The sequence below is a fragment of the Pan troglodytes genome, chromosome 6 (genome assembly GCF_028858775.2).
Source record: "Pan troglodytes isolate AG18354 chromosome 6, NHGRI_mPanTro3-v2.0_pri, whole genome shotgun sequence".
NCBI lineage: Eukaryota > Metazoa > Chordata > Mammalia > Primates > Hominidae > Pan > Pan troglodytes.
In genome coordinates, this window is record NC_072404.2 from 62,562,083 (window position 1) to 62,579,277 (window position 17,195).

At 49.8% G+C, this 17,195-nt stretch overlaps 2 pseudogenes; both read right to left on the reverse strand.

The window, feature by feature from the left end:
• Positions 1 to 1,344: 1,344 nt before the first annotated feature.
• Positions 1,345 to 2,321, reverse strand: LOC129144563 (putative uncharacterized protein FLJ44672; annotated as a pseudogene).
• Positions 2,322 to 4,474: 2,153 nt separating this feature from the next.
• LOC134806980 (uncharacterized) lies at positions 4,475 to 11,856 on the reverse strand (annotated as a pseudogene).
• Between the last annotated feature and the right edge of the window lie 5,339 nt (positions 11,857 to 17,195).

Here is a 17,195-nt window from a genome sequence, read left to right on the forward strand (position 1 = left end):
CGCCGGGAGGCATGAACTGGGCTGGGCCGAAAGAGGCCACTGGGAGACAGGAGGAGCTGGGCCTGGAGAGACTGACTCGAGGAACTTTTGCACCTGGAGAGGCCGCCAAGAGGCCGGAGCTGGGCCTGGGGAGGACGATTTGGGCCTGCAGAGGCCACCGAGAGGCAGGAGCTGTCCCTGGACAGGCCTACTTGACGACAGTCTGGGCCTACAGATGCCGCCAGGAGGCAGGAGCTGTCCCTGGACAGGCCTACTTGACGACAGTCTGGTCCTGCAGAGGCTGCCGGGAGGAAGAGCTGGGCCTGGAGAGGCCGACTGGAGGAAGTGCAGGGCCTGGAGCCCATGCAAAGGAGCAAACGCCAGGCCGGGAGAGGCCACCTCGACGCATGAGCTTGGCCTCCAGAGGGCCTCCGTGAGGCAGGAGCTGGGCCTGCGGAGGCCGCCCCGAGGTGGGAGCCTGGCCCGAGGAGGCCACGGCGAGGCAAGAGGTGGGCCTGGAGGGCACACTGTTGAGGTAGAGGCTGGGCCTCTAGTGGCTACCAACAGGCAGGAGGCCAGGCCTGGAGAGGCCGACTGGAGGTCAAGTTCGGGGCCTGCAGAGGCTGCGGAAAGTCAAAAGCGGGGCCTGGGAAGGCCGCCGGGAGGCATGAGCTGGGCTGGGCCGAAAGAGGCCACTGGGAGACAGGAGGAGCTGGGCCTGGAGAGACGGACTCGAGGAACTTTTGCACTTGGAGAGGCCGCCGAGAGGCCGGAGCTGGGCCTGGGGAGGCTGACTTGAGGACGACTTGGGCCTACAGAGGCTGCCGGGAGGCAGGAGCTGTCCTTGGACAGGCCTACTTGATGACAGTCTGGGCCTACAAGGCCGCCGGGAGGCAGGAGCTGTCCCTGGACAGGCCTACTTGATGACAGTCTGGTCCTGCAGAGGCTGCCGGGAGGAAGAGCTGGGCCTGGAGAGGCCGACTGGAGGAAATGCAGGGCCTGGAGCCCATGCAAAGGAGCAAACGCCAGGCCGGGAGAGGCCGCCCTGATGCATGAGCTTGGCCTCCGGAGGGCTGTGAGGCAGGAGCTGGGCCTGCGGGGGCCGCCCCAAGGCGGGAGCCTGGCCCGAGGAGGCCACGGCGAGGCAAGAGGTGGGCGTGGAGGGCCCACTGTTGAGGTAGAGGCTGGGCCTCTAGAGGCCGCCAACAGGCAGGGGCTGGGCCTGGAGAGGCCAACAGAGGCATGAGCTGGGCCTCAACAGGCCAGTGTGAGGGAGGACTTCTCTCAGCATGAGAGAGGCCAGTGTGAGGCAGGGGCTCACGCTGACCTCCCTCAGCATGAGAGAGGCCAGTGTAAGGCAGGGGCTCACGCCTCTGGAAAGGGTGCCAGAGGCATGTGTTGGGCCTCAATAGGCCACCGTGACGGAGGAGCTGGACTGCACGCGGGCTGCCGGGAGGCAGGCAGGGACTTGGTCCCGGGAGGCCGCCGTGAGGCAAGAACTGGGCCTGGAGACGCCCCTGGGAGGCAAGAGCGGGGCCTGCAGAGGCTGTTCTCCAGCCAGAGCTGGGCCTGTACAGGCCACCGGGAGGCAGGAGGTGGGCCTGAGGAGCTTCGCTGGAGAAAGTTCAGGGTCTACAAAGGCCGGCGGGAGCTGGGCAGGAGCTGAGCCAAAAGAGCTTGCTTGCTGGGAGGCCGGAGCTGGGCCTGGAGAGGCTGACTTCAGGACCACTTGGGCCTGCAGAGGCCGCCGGGAGGCCCAAGCTGGGCCTGGAGGAGCCCACCGACCGGAGGCCGTTTGGGGCCTGGAGACGCCGTCGGAGGGCAGGAGCTGAGCCTGGAGAGGCCACCGTGAGGCCTGAGCTGGGCCTGGGGAGCTTGGCTTGAGGAAGCTGTGGGCCGACCAAGGCCACCAGGAGCTGGGCAGGCGCTGAGTCCAAAGAGGTTGTTGGGAGGCAGGAGTCGGGCCTGCAGACGCAGCCGGGAGGAAGAGCTGGGCCCGGAGAGGACGCCGGGAGGCTGCAAGTGGGTCTGGAGAGGCCGACTTGAGGAGCTTCTGGGCCCGGAGAGGCCGCCGGAAGGGAAAAACTGGGCCTGGAGAGGCCGTTGTGAGGAATGAGCCCCATGGGCCTGAAGAGGCCACTGGCAGGCGGGAGCTGGGCCTGCCGAAGCGGCCGAGAGGCAGGAGCTTTGGACTCGGGAGGCCGCAGTGAGGCAAGAGCGAGCTGTTCGTGGAGAGTCCGCTGTGAGGCAGAGGCTGGGCCTGTGCAAGCCTTTGGGAGGCAGGAGGCCGAGCCTGGAGAGGCTGACTGGACGTCAAGTTCGGGGCCTGCAGAGGCCGCGGAAAGTCAAAAGCGGGGCCTGGAAAGGCCGCCGGGAGGCATGAGCTGGGCTAGGCCGAAAGAGGCCACTGGGAGACAGGAGGAGCTGGGCCTGGAGAGGCTGACTCGAGGAACTTTTGCAACTGGAGAGGCCGCCGAGAGGCCGGAGTTAGGCCTAGGAAGGCCGACTTGAGGATGACTTGGGCCTGCAGAGCCTGCCAGGAGGCAGGAGTTGGCTCTGGACAGGCTGACTTGACAGTCTGGGCCTGCAGAGGCCGCCGGGAGGAAGAGCTCGGCCTGGAGAGGCCTACTGGAGGAAGTCCAGGGCCTGGAGAGGATGCAAAGCAGCAAACGCTAGGCCTGGAAAGGCTGCCCTGAGGCACGGGCTTCGCCTACAGAGGCCACTGGGAGGCAGGAGCTGGGCCCGCAGAGGCTCCTGAGAGGGAGGAGCATTGCCCCAGGAGGCCACAGTTAGGAAGAGATGGGCCTGGAGAGCCCACTGTGAGGTAGACTCCAGGCCTGTAGAGGCCACCGTCAGGCAGGGGCTGCGCCCGTTGAGGCCACAAGAGGCATGAGCTGGGCCTCAACAGGCCAGTGTGAGGCAGGAGCTGACACTTGGGCAGGTTGCAAGAGGCATGAGTTGGGCCGAAAGAGGCCACCGTGAGGGAGGAGCTGGGCCTGTACAAGCTGCCTAAAGGCAGGAGCAGCTTTGGACTGGAGAGGCCACAGACAGGGAAGAGCTGGGCGTGGAGAGTCTGCTGTGAGGCAGAGGCTGGGCCTGTACATGCCCTCGGGAAGCAGGAGGCTGGGCCTGGAGAGGACGACTTGAAGTTTTTCCTGCAGAGGCCACTTAGAGGCAAGAGCTGGGTGTGGAGAGGCTGACTTGAGGTCGATTTTGGCGTGCAGAAGCCACCGGTAGCTAGGAGTTGGCCCTGGAGAGGCTGATTTGAGAACAATTTTGGCCTGTAGAGGCCACTGGGAGGGAGAGCTTGGCCTGGAGAGGCCAACTAGAGTAAGTTCAGGGCTTGGAGAGTATGCACAAAAGGAAATGCTCAGCCTGGAAAGTGTGCTGTGAGGCATTAGCTTGGCCTACACAGCACTTGGAGGCAGGAGCTGGGCCTGCAGAGGGTGACTTCAGAATGATTTTGGCCTGCAGAAGCCTTTGGGAGGAAGAGCTTGGCCTGGACTGGCTGACTGGAGGAAGTTTTGGGACTGGAGTATGCGTCAAAAAGCAAAAGTTAGGCTAGGAAAGGCCACTTCGCGGCATGATCTTGGCCTACAAAGGCAATTGCGAGGCAGGAGCTGGGCCTGTAGAAGCTGCCAAAAGGCAGGAGCTTGGCCTTAGGAGGCTATGCTCAGGCAAGTGGTGGGCCTGGAGGGTCTACTGTGTGGTAAGAGTCTGGGCCTGTGTAGGCCGACATGAGGCAGGAGCTGAGTTAGGAGAGGCCAACTTTTGGAGAATTTGGGCCTGCAGAGGCTGCCAGGAGGCAAGAGCTGTGCCTGGAGAGTCCGTCTTCTAGCATGAGCTCGGCCTAAAGAGACCATTGTGAGGCAGCAGCTGCCTGGGAGACAGGCAGATTCGTGGCCTGGGGAGGCCACCGTGAGGCAAATGCTCAGTTTTCGGAGGATGCCGTGAGGCAGGGAGAAACTTGGCTTTCGGTGGCCGCAGTGAGGGAATAGTTTGATTGCTGAGGCTGCCGGGAGGCCGAAGGTGGGCCTGGAAAGCTTTACTTTAAGAAGTCTGTGGCCTACAGAGGCTGCCAGCAGCTCAGCAGGAGTTGGGCCAAAGGAGGTTGTTGTGAGGCAGGAGACGGGCCTGTAGACGCACCAGGAGGATGAGCTTGTCCTGGCGATGCCGAGTTAAGCACATTCTGGGCCTGGACAGGCTGCAAAAGGCAAAAGCTGTGCCTGGAAAAGTCGCCATGGGGCATGAGCTTGGCCTAAAGAGGCCATTGCAAGGCAGGAGCTGGGCCCGTAGAGGCTGCCGAAAGGCAGGAGCTTCGCCTGAGGATGCCACAGTGAGACACCATCTGGGTCTGGAGGGTCCACTGTGAGGCAGACGCTGGCCTGTAGAGTCCGACAGTAGACAGAAGTTGAGCAAAAGGCTAATTTCAGGAAGTTTTGGGCTTCAAGAGTCAGCCAGGAGGCAGGCACTAGGCCTGGAAATGGCCCGACAGTCATGAGTTGGGCCTAAATGGGCCACTGTGAGGGAGGAGCTGTGCCTGTTGAGGCTGCTGGCAGGCAGGCAGAAACTTGGCCTGGGGCAGCTGCCGTGAGACAAGAGCTGGGCCTGGAGAGGCCCCTGAGAGGTAAGAGCAGGGCCTGCAGAGGCTGTTCTCAAGTCAAAGCTGGGCCTGTTCATGCCACCGGGAAGCAGAAGGTGGGCCTGGAGAGTTTGACTTGAGGAAGTTTTGGGCCTACATTGGCCGCCATGAGCTGGACAGGAACTGGGCCAAAAAAGGCTGTTGTGAGGCAGCAGTTGTAAGGCAGCAGTTGTGCCTGTAGACTCAGCCAAGAGGAAGAGCTGGGCCTGGAGAAGCCGCCATGAGACAGAGGTTGGGCCTGTAGACGCTGACAGGAAGCAGGAGCTGGGCCTGGAGAGGTCAACTTGAGGAGATTTTGGGCCTTCATAGGCCACCAGGAGGCAGCAGTTGGGACTAGAGAGGCTGACTTGAGGAAGTTTTGGGCCTGGAGATGACGTCCTGGGACAGGAGCTGGGCCTGGAGAGGCCACCGTGAGGCATGAGCTGGATGTAGAGAGGCCAGTGTGAGGCAAGACCTGGGCCTGTCTAGGCTGCTGGGAGACAGGCAGGAATCTGGCCAGGGAAGGTTGCCATGAGACAAAAGTTGGGCCTGGAAAGGCCCTTGTGAGGCATCAGCTTGGCCTAAAGAGGCCACTGGGTGGCAGGAGCTGGGTGTGTAGAAGCTGCTGAAAGGTTGGGAGCTTGACTTGGGGGGCCCACAGTGAGGCAGATACTGGGCCTGAAGAAATCTGCTGTGAGGCAGATGTTGTGACTGTAGAGGCCGACGGGAGGCAGAGGCTGGGCCTGGAGAGGCCAATATGCAGGAGCTGGGCCTGGAGAGGCTGCCAAGAAGCATGAGCTGGGCCTAAACAGGCCAGTGTGAGGCAAGAGATCAGCCTGTAGAGAGGCCTACTTGAGGAAGATTTTGGCCTGGAGAGACTGTCAGGGGCAGGAGCTGGGCCTGTTGAGCCTGCTGGGAGGCGGGCAGGATCTGGGCCTGTTGAGCCTGCTGGGAGGCAGGCAGGAACTTGGCCAGGGATGCCCTCTGTGAGGCAAGAGCTGAGCCTGGAGAGGCCACTGACTTTCAGGAGCTGGGCCTATTCAAGCTGCCGGGAGGCAGAAGGTTGTGCTGGAAAACTTGATGTGAGAAAGTTTTGGGCCTATAAAGGCTGCCAGGAGCTGGGCAGGAGCTGAGCCGAAAGAGGTTATTGTGAGGTAGGAGGTGGGCCTGGAGATGCAGCCGGGAGGAAGAGCTGGGCCTGGACAGGCCCACTTGAGGAAGTTCTGGGTCTGGAGATGCTGCCCAAAGGCAAAAGCTGGGCCAGAATGGCCACTGTGAGGCATAGGCTTGCCCTAGAGAGGCCATTGAGGCAGGAGTGGGGCCTGTAGAGGCTGCTGAAAGGCAGGAGCTTGGCCTAGGGGGCTGCAGTGAGGCACATGCTGGGCTGGGAAAATCTTCTGTGAGGCAGACGTTGAGCCTGTAGAGGCTGACAGAAGGCACAAGTTGGGCCTGGAATGGCAGACTTGAGAAAGTTCTCGGTCTAGAGAAGCTGCTGGGATGCAGGAGCTGGGCCTGGAGAGGCCACCAAGGCATGAGCTGTGCCTAAAGAGGCCAATGTTAGGCAGGAGCTGTGCCTGGAGAGGCCGACTTGAGGAAGTTTCTGGCACAGACAGCCTGTCGGGGGGCAGGAGCTGGGCCTGGAGAGGCCACCATGAGGCATGACCTGGGCCTAATGAGATTAGTGTGAGGCAGGATCTGGGCCTGTTGAGGCTGCTGGGAGGCAGGTAGGACCTTGTTTGGGGAAGGCCTCTGTGAGGCAAAAGCTGGGCCTGGAGAGGCCATTGTCACGCAGGAGCTGGGCCTGTCCAGGCCATTGGGAGGCAGAAGGTGGGCCTGGAAAGCTTGACTTGAGGCAGTTTCGGGCCTACAAAGGCCAGTAGGAGCTGGGCAGGAGCTGAGCCAAAAGAGGTTGTTCTGAGGCAGGAGTTGGACCTCCAGACACAGTCAGAAGAAAGAGCACAGCCTGTAGAGGCCACCTGTGGGCAGCAGCTGGGCCTAGAGATGCCAACGAAAGGCAGGAGCTGGGCCTTGAGAGGCTGACTTGTGGACATTTTGGCCCTGGATTTTGTGGCCTGGACTTGCGGACATTTGGGCCTCCTGCAAAGAGGCAGGAGCTGGGACTAAAGAGGCCATTGTAAGGCAGGAGCTGGGCCTGTACAGGCTGCCAGGAGTTGGAAGATGGGCCTCAAGAGGCCACTGTAAAACAGGAGCTGGGTCTTGGAAGGTGGCCATGAGGCAAAAGCTGGCCCTTCGGAGGCCAATGAGTGGCAGGAGCTGGGCCTGGTGAGGTCGACTTGAGAAAGTTCAGGGCCTGGAGAGAAGGCTGGGAGGCAGGAGCTGGGTCTAAAGAGGCCATTGTAACGATGGAGCTGTGCCTGTGGAGGCTGTTGTGAGGCAGTAGCCTCATCTGCGGAGACTGTCGTGAGGTATGGTATGGGCCTAAATAGGCCATTGTGAGTCATGAGCTTGGTCTGTAGAGGCTGAGTGGAGAAAGTTCTGGGCTGGAAGAGGCTGCTGGGAGGCAGGAGCTGGGCCAAAAGAGTCAAGCACATTACATTTATTAGGTACTTTATTTCCCCTATTACCTTGTAAGATATAATGAAATTATAGAATTCACCATAATGTAGAATCAGTGGCCGTGTTAAGCCTGTTTTCCTGCGACTAGATGGTCCCATCCTCTCAGTGTGATGGGAGAAAGTGACAGATCATCAGGCATTAGATTCTCATAGGGACAGCGCAACCTAGATCCCTCACATGCATGGTTCACAAATAGGGTGTGAGCTCCTATGAGAATCTAATGCTGCTGCTGATCTGAGAGGAGGAGGAGCTCAGGCAGGAATGTGAGCAAAGGGGAGTGGCTGTACATACAGATGAAGCTTCCCTCACTCGACACCACTCACCTCCTGCTGTGTGGCTCCTTACAGCTCCATGGCTCAGGGGTTGGGGACCCCTGCTCAAGTGCATCCAAAAGGACCCTTCCCACAGCAGTCTTCATAGTGGTCAAGTACAGCAACCACTTAACTCCCAAGGCATGTGCCTCAGCTGGCATTTCATCACAATCAACAGTAAGTGGTAGCTTGAGTCATTGTGAGGTCACTTCCTGGAAATCACCAGCATTCCATTTCCCATTGGCAAGGAGCTCAGCACTGCCCCTTGGATAACCAAACCTATGCCCAAATCCCATCTGTGTGGGTTTATCTCCTGGGACCCTTCCTAGCATATTAGTCAGAGTCCAATCAGGAGACATAAACCACTCAAAGGTTTAAAGTGGTAAAATTTAATACAGAGAATTATTCATTATAATGGGAACAGCATAATGAGAGATTGGCTAGCACAAAGTAAAGAGAACTCTGGAAAATAAAAGACTAGCACAGGCCAGACATCATGGCTCATGCCTGAAATTCCAGCAATTTCAGAAGCCAACGCAGGAGGATTGCTTGAGGCCAGGAGCTAGAGACCGGCCTGGACAGCACAGCAAGACCCTGTCTCTAACCAAAAAAAGAAAAAAATTAGCTGGGAGTGCTGGTGCACACTTGCAGTCCCAGCTACTTGGGAAGCTGACATGGGAGGGTAGTTTGAGCATGGGAGGTCAAGGCTGCAGTGAGTCATGATTATGCCATTACAGTCATCAAGCCTGGGTGACAGAGCAAGACCCTGTCTCAAAGAACAAAACAACAACAACCATTTACAGACAGAAAAGAAATAGAGCTAATAAGCTAAGGAAAGATGTTAAAATGTGACAAAGTAACATGAGGTCTTTTATCTACTTAAAATAATGAAAAAAACTTATTAAATTATAATACCCTGTGCTGGCGGAGGTGCAGTGAAATGGACACTTTCTTATACTATGAGGGGTGTTTACGTAGTACATAGCCTTCCAGGGTAAAGCTTGGCAATTTTTTAAAATAATAGAGACAGGGTCTCACCTTACTGCCTCCTCCAACTCTTGGCCTCAAGCAATCGTCCTGTCTTAGCCTCCAAAGGGCTGGGATTATAGCTGGGAGGCACCCAAAACCTTGTCAGTTTACATCAAGGGCAATGAGAATGTCCATTCACCATTACTCACAGTAATCTTACTTCTGGAAATACCTTGGGGAAACAATTCAATCTAAACAAAAGGTCAACTGTACAAACACAGTGAAAATCTAGGAGTAATTGAAGACAGAGTAGTTAAATGGAATAAACAGTTATAAGAAATTAAACTATGATATTTATAGGCACCTGGTAAAAGGTCACTTCATGTTAGCTGCTACTTTTTTGAGACAGGGTGTCACTCTGTCACCCAGACTGGAGTGCAGAGGCCTGATCATGAGTCACTGCAGTCTCAGCTTCCCTGGGCTCAAGTGATCTTCCCACCTCAGCCTCCCAAGTAGCTGTGACTACAGGAACACATCACCACACTAGGCTAATTCATGTATTTTTCTGTAGAGATGGTGACTCCCTTTCTTTCCGAGACCTGTCTCAAACTCTTGACCTCAAGCCATCCTCCTGCCTCAGCCTCCCAAAGTATTGTGATTAATGGTGTGAGCCACCACACTTGGCCAGTTGCTACTTTTATCAATATTATTATTCCACTCTATTAAAAATTATTTGTCATTACAAATTATTATTTTAAAGGCTATGGAACAATATGTGTCCCACAGCATAATTGTAAAACCACATACAGTTGTCCCTTGGTATACAGAGAGAATTAGTTCCAGCCACCTATCTCTGCATATATCAAAATCCATGCATACTCACGTTTCGCAGTCATCCCTCTGGAACCCACATATAGAAAAAGTCCAAATATGAGTTGGGCATAGAGGCAAGCACCTATAGTCTCAGCAACTTGGGAGGCTGAGGTGGGAGGATTGCTTGAGCCTGGGAGGTTGAGACTTCAGACAGCTGTGATAGCACCACCACATTCCAGCCTGGACAACCGAGCAAGACCTTGTCTTGGGGAAAAAAAAAAACAGGTTAGAAATTCTAATGAGATCTGTTGGGTAAAATTCCATATAAGCAAAAAATAAATGAAGCAAATTGTGATAAATCAGTACAACGGACTTTTTGGAGTCTCTGACAATAAAGGTAAGAAAAATGCAAAACACAGAGATAGATGGTAAAAAAAAGAAATTAGGGAAGCATTGTGTATGTTTAATAAGAAGACGCTGGCCATGTTTGTGCAGCAGCAGTATGTCACAATACGATATACCTTGGAGAGCAGTTAACCGATGAGGAGGAAGTTGATAAAAATGATCAGAGAAGCAAAATACTGATAGCGATAGTCAAGTAAACCACGAAGAATTTCCATAACTGATGTCAGCAAAGTGGGAATATTGTACAGTGTGTGTTGAAGTTCTTATACAACAGTTTATTTGCCTTTTGTTTTTTTGTAAGGAACATATATACTAAAAGTTCTTCTTGCTGTCAAAAGAATATGTGTGAGTAAGTTATTTGAACTTTTCTGTTTTTCTACTTTTCCTGCCATCATCCCACAGCCTTTAGACATTTTTTATTTTTTTAGAAAATTGAACAAGTGCTTGTTGTCGTGGCTCATACCTCTAGGATGGGAGGCACGGGTAGAAGGGTCACCTGAGGCCAGGAGTTTGACAACAGCCTGGCCAATAAAGTGAGACCCCATGTCTACAAAACAATTTAAAAATTAGCCAGGTGTCATCATGTATACCTACAGTCCCAGCTACTCAGGAAGCTGAGGCAGGAGGATCCTTAGCCCAGGAGTTCAAAGCTGCAGCGAGCTGTGATGGCACCACTGTACTCCAGCCTGGGTGACAGGGTGAGACCCCATCTCCTAAAAGAAAAAAGAAAGAAAGAAAATAGATTAAGTAGCAAGTTGTATGTGGCTTACTTGGAATATTTCTAAACTAGAAGTTCTCAATCTTTCGGGGTCTAGCATCCTTTTACATTTTTTAACTTTATTGAAGATCTCTTAAGAGTTTTTCTTTACATAAATATATTAAAATTAGAAAATGACTAAATTTTTAAAATATTATCACATATTAATAAAACCATTACATGTTGATATAATACAAGTTTTTAAAAATATTTAATATACATTACATATTAATAATAAAATCATTACGTTAATACTTTTTTTTTTTTTTGGAGATGGAGTCTCGCTCTTTCGCCCAGGCTGGAGTGAAGTGGCGCGATTTTGGCTCACTGCAACCTCCGCCCCCAGGCTCAAGTGATTCTCCTGCCTCTGCCTCTCAAGTAGCTGGGCAGGTGCCCACCACCATGCCCGGCTAATTTTTGTGTTTTTTTTAGTAGAAACGGGGTTTCACCATGTTGGCCAGGCTGGTCTCGAACTCTTGACCTCAGGTGATCCATCCCCTTGGGTCTCCCAAAGTGCCGGGATTACAGGCATGAGCCACTGCACCCACCCCAATTAATACATTTTTAAAAACACTGATTAGTCAGGCAACAACACTGGGCAGGGGTCTCCTCATTCCCAGAGACAAACCCCACTGCACAGCTCCGGGGTTGCAAGGGCTGCAGAGACAAAAGGCTCTAACTTGAGATTTCATTATTTTATTTGTATTTCTATTTGTACTGTGAGACAGGTCGTGCTCTGTCACCTAGACTGGAGTGCAGTTGTGTACTTAGAGCTCACTGCAGCCACAATCTCCTGGGCTCAAGCCATCTTTCTGTCTCAGCTCCCCAGTAGCTGGTACTACAGTTGAGTGCCACCATACCTGGCTATTTTTTAAATTTTTTGTAGAGTGAGGGGTCTTGCTATATTGCCCAAGCTGGCCTCAAACTCCTGACCTCAAGAGATCTGCCCACCTCAGCCTCCTGAGTAGCTGGGACTACAAGTATACATCACCATGCCTACCTACATTTATTTTATTAAATTTTGAAAAACGTTTTTGTAGAGAGGAGGTCTAGCTATGTTGCCAACACTGGTCTTGAACTCCTGTCCTTAAAAGATACTCCCATCTCTGCTTCCCAAACAGCTGGGACTACAGGCATGAGCCACTGCACTGAAAATGAAGAGATTTCTTTAATCTAGCATCCCATACTTGGTAGGATTGAGAAAGGCAGTAGTGTTTTTTTAAAATTACTTAATAATTCAGTGAGAATCAAACTCAACCTTGACCCCTGCCTTCTCTCACACCCCACATCCAGTCTGTCAGAAAATCCTGTTGACTGTCTTCACCACGTACTGGACTCCCATCCAGCAACTCCCTGGCCTCCTCCCCTACTTCTCTCCTCTGACCATCTCTCACCACCACGACCGTGGTCAAGACCACTAACATCTCCTGCCTGGATGTTGCCACAGCTTGGCCCCCATACTTCTACCCAAATCTTCCCACAGCCTTTCTAAAATGAGCAGCCAGAGAATGCTTTCAAATCAGGAGACAGATCATGTCGCCTCTCTGCTCAGAACCCTCCCACAGTTCCCATCTCAGTCAGAGTAAAAGCCAAAGCCCAAGCCCCAGCAATAACCTCCCAGGGCTTATGTGATATGTACTGATCCCTTCCCCTAATTCCTTCTATCTTTCTGCTCCACTGGCCTCCTTCCAGAGCCTCAGACACACCTCAGACACTTTATCCTGTTTTTCTGCCTATAATCCTCTTCCCTCAGCACCTTGGCCAACTCCTTCCCCTCCTTCAAGTCTTTGCTCAATTTTCACTTAGGAGGACACCCCTGACCATTCTATTTAACATTGCCATCTGTCCCCATGCCCACCATGCTCATGTCTTCTTTCTCTTTTTTCTTTCTTTTTCTGTTTCTTCTCTCTTTCGGTCTTTCACAAGATCTCACTCTGTCACCAAGGCTGGAGTGCAGTGGTGCAATCACAACTCACTGTAACCTCAAATTCACAGGCTCAAGCAGTCCTCCCACTTCAGCCTCCCTAGTAGCTGGGACTACAGGTATATGCTATCATCCCTGGCTCATTTTTTTATTATTTATTTTATTTTACTTATTTTATTTTTTTATATATTTTATTTTATTATTATACTTTAAATTTTAGGGTACATGTGCACAATGTGCACGTTAGTTACATATGTATACATGTGCCATGCTGGTGTGCTACACCCATTAACTCGTCATTTAGCATTAGGTGTATCTCCTAATGCTATCCCTCCACCCTCCCCCCACCCCACAACAGTCCCCAGAGTGTGATGTTCCCCTTCCTGTGTCCACGTGTTCTCATTGTTCAATTCCCACCTATGAGTGAGAATATGCAGTGTTTGGTTTTTTGTCCTTGCAATAGTTTACTGAGAATGATGATTTCCAATTTCATCCACGTCCCTACAAAGGACATGAACTCATCATTTTTTATGGCTGCATAGTATTCCATGGTGTATATGTGCCACATTTTCTTAATCCAGTCTATCATTGTTGGACATTTGGGTTGGTTCCAAGTCTTTGCTATTGTGAATAGTGCCGCAATAAACATACGTGTGCATGTGTCTTTATAGCAGCATGATTTATAGTCCTTTGGGTATATACCCAGTAATGGGATGGCTGGGTCAAATGGTATTTCTAGTTCTAGATCCCTGAGGAATCGCCACACTGACTTCCACAATGGTTGAACTAGTTTACAGTCCCACCAACAGTGTAAAAGTGTTCCTATTTCTCCACATCCTCTCCAGCACCTGTTGTTTCCTGACTTTTTAATGATTGCCATTCTAACTGGTATGAGATGGTATCTCATTGTGGTTTTGATTTGCATTTCTCTGATGGCCAGTGATGGTGAGCATTTTTTCATGTGTTTTTTTGGATGCATAAATGTCTTCTTTTGAGAAGTGTCTGTTCATGTCCTTTGCCCACTTTTTGATGGGGTTGTTTTTTTCTTGTAAATTTGAGTTCATTGTAGATTCTGGATATTAGCCCTTTGTCAGATGAGTAGGTAACGAAAATTTTCTCCCATTTTCTAGGTTGCCTGTTCACTCTGATGGTAGTTTCTTTTGCTGTGCAGAAGCTCTTTAGTTTAATTAGATCCCATTTGTCAATTTTGGCTTTTGTTGCCATTGCTTTTGGTGTTTTAGACATGAAGTCCTTGCCCATGCCTATGTCCTGAATGGTAATGCCTAGGTTTTCTTCTAGGGTTTTTATGGTTTTAGGTCTAATGTTTAAGTCTTTAATCCATCTTGAATTAATTTGTGTATAAGGTGTAAGGAAGGGATCCAGTTTCAGCTTTCTACATATGGCTAGCCAGTTTTCCCAGCACCATTTATTAAATAGGGAATCCTTTCCCCATTGCTTGTTTTTCTCAGGTTTGTCAAATATCAGATAGTTGTAGATATGTGGTGTTATTTCTGAGGGCTCTGTTCTGTTCCATTGATCTATCTCTCTGTTTTGTTACCAGTACCATGCTGTTTTGGTTACTGTAGCCTTGTAGTATAGTTTGAAGTCAGGTAGTGTGATGCCTCCAGCTTTGTTCTTTTGGCTTAGGATTGACTTGGCAATGCGGGCTCTTTTTTGGTTCCATATGAACTTTAAAGTAGTTTTTTCCAATTCTGTGAAGAAAGTCACTGGTAGCTTGATGGGGATGGCATTGAATCTATAAATTACCTTGGGCAGTATGGCCATTTTCACGATATTGATTCTTTCTACCCATGAACATGGAATGTTCTTCCATTTGTTTGTATCCTCTTTTATTTCCTTGAGCAGTGGTTTGTAGTTCTCCTTGAAGAGGTCCTTCACATCCCTTGTAAGTTGGATTCCTAGGTATTTTATTCTCTTTGAAGCAATTGTGAAAGGGAGTTCACTCGTGATTTGGCTCTGTTTCTCTGTTATTGGTGTATAAGAATGCTTGTGATTTTTGTACATTGATTTTGTATCCTGAGACTTTGCTGAAGTTGCTTATCAGCTTAAGGAGATTTTGGGCTGAGACAATGGGGTTTTCTAGATATACAATCATGTCGTCTGTAAACAGGGACAATTTGACTTCCTCTTTTCCTAATTGAATACCCTTTATTTCCTTCTCCTGCCTAATTGCCCTGGCCAGAACTTCCAACACTTTGTTGAATAGGAGTGGTGAGAGAGGGCATCCCTGTCTTGTGCCAGTTTTCAAAGGGCATGCTTCCAGTTTTTGCCCATTCAGTATGGTATTGGCTGTGGGTTTGTCATAGATAGCTCTTACTATTTTGAGATATGTCCCATCAATACCTAATTTATTGAGAGTTTTTAGCATAAAGTGTTGTTGAATTTTGTCAAAGGCCTTTTCTGCATCTATTGAGATAATCATGTGGTTTTTGTCTTTGGTTCTGTTTATATGCTGGATTACATTTATTGATTTGTGTATACTGAACCAGCCTTGCATCCCAGGGATGAAGCCCACTTGATCATGGTGGATAAGCTTTTTGATGTGTTGCTGGATTCAGTCTGCCAGTATTTTCTTGAGGATTTTTGCATCAATGTTCATCAAGGATATTGGTCTAAAATTCTCTTTTTTGGTTGTGTCTCTGCCCGGCTTTGGTATCAGGATGATGCTGGCCTCAGAAAATGAGTTAGGGAGGATTCCCTCTTTCTATTGATTGGAATAGTTTCAGAAGGAATGGTACCAGTTCCTCCTTGTACCTCTGGTAGAATTCGGCTGTGAATCCATCTGGTCCTGGACTCTTTTTGGTTGGTAAGCTATTGATTATTGCCACAATTTCAGATCCTGTTATTGGTCTATTCAGAGATTCAACTTCTTCCTGGTTTCGTCTTGGAAGGGTGTATGTGTTGAGGAATTTATCCATTTCTTCTAGATTTTCTAGTTTATTTGCGTAGAGGTGTCTGTAGTATTCTCTGATGGTAGTTTGTATTTCTGTGGGATTGGTGGTGATATCCCCTTTATCATTTTTTATTGCGTCTATTTGATTCTTCTCTCTTTTCTCCTTTATTAGTCTTGCTAGCAGTCTATCAATTTTGTTGATCCTTTCAAAAAACCACCTCCTGGATTCATTCATTTTTTGAAGGGTTTTTTGTGTCTCTATTTCCTTCAGTGCTGCTCTGATTTTAGTTATTTATTGCCTTCTGCTAGCTTTTGAATGTGTTTGCTCTTGCTTTTCTAGTTCTTTTAATTGTGATGTTAGGGTTTCAATTTTGGATCTTTCCTGCTTTCTCTTGTGGGCATTTAGTGCTATAAATTTCCCTCTGCACACTGCTTTGAATGTGTCCCAGAGATTCTGGTATGTTGTGTCTTTGTTCTCGTTGGTTTCAAAGAACATCTTTATTTCTGCCTTCATTCTGTTATGTACCCAGTAGTCATTCAGGAGCAGGTTGTTCAGTTTCCATGTAGTTGAGCGGTTTTGAGTGAGTTTCTTAATCCTGAGTTCTAGTTTGATTGCACTGTGGTCTGAGAGACAGTTTGTTATAATTTCTGTTCTTTTACATTTGCTGAGGAGAGCTTTACTTCCAACTATGTGGTCAATTTTGGAATAGATGTGGTGTGGTGCTGAAAAAAATGTATATTCTGTTGACTTGGAGTGGAGAGTTCTGTAGATGTCTATTAGGTCCGCTTGGTGCAGAGCTGAGTTCAATTCCTGAGTATCCTTGTTAACTTTCTGTCTCGTTGATCTGTCTAATGTTGACAGTGGGGTGTTAAAATCTCCCATTATTGTTGTGTGGGAGTCTAAGTCTCTTTGTAGGTCTCTCACGACTTGCTTTATGAATCTGGGTGCTCTTGTATCAGGTGCATATACATTTAGGACAGTTAGCTCTTCTTGTTGAATCGATCCCTTTACCATTATGTAATGGCCTTGTCTCTTTTGATCTTTGTTGGTTTAAAGTCTGTTTTATCAGAGACTAGGATTGCAACCCTGCCTTATTTTTGTTTTCCATTTGCTTGGTAGATCTTCCTCCATCCTTTTATTTTGAGCCTATGTGTGTCTCTGCACGTGAAATGGGTTTCCTGAATACAGCTCACTGATGGGTCTTGACTACGCAATTTGCTAGTCTGTGTCTTTTAATTGGAGCATTTAGTCCATTTACATTTAAAGTTAATACTGTTATGTGTGAATTTGATCCTGTCATTATGATGTTAGCTAGTTATTTTGCTCGTTAGTTGATGCAGTTTCTTCCTAGCCTCGATGGTCTTTACAGCTTGGCATGATTTTGCAGTGGCTGGTACTGGTTTTCCTTTCCATGTTTAGTGCTTCCTTCAGGAGCTCTTTTAGGGCAGGCCTGGTGGTGACAAAATCTCTCAGCATTTGCTTGTCTGTAAAGTATTTTATTTCTCCTTCACTTATGAAGCTTAGTTTGGCTGGATATGAAATTCTGGGTTGAAAATTCTTTTCTTTAAGAATGTTGAATATTGGCCCCCACTCTCTTCTGGTTTGTAGAGTTTCTGCCGAGAGATCCACTGTTAGTCTGATGGGCTTCCCTTTGTGGGTAACCCGACCTTTCTCTCTAGCTGCCATTAACATTTTTTCCTTCATTTCAACTTTGGTGAATCTGACAATTACGTGTCTTGGAGTTGCTCTTCTTGAGGAGTATCTTTGTGGCGTTCTCTGTATTTCCTGAATCTGAATGTTGGCCTGCTTTGCTAGATTGGGGAAGTTCTCCTGGATAATATCCTGCAGAGTTTTTTCCAACTTGGTTCCATTCTCCCCGTCACTTTCAGGTACCCCAATCAGACGTAGATTTGGTCTTTTCACA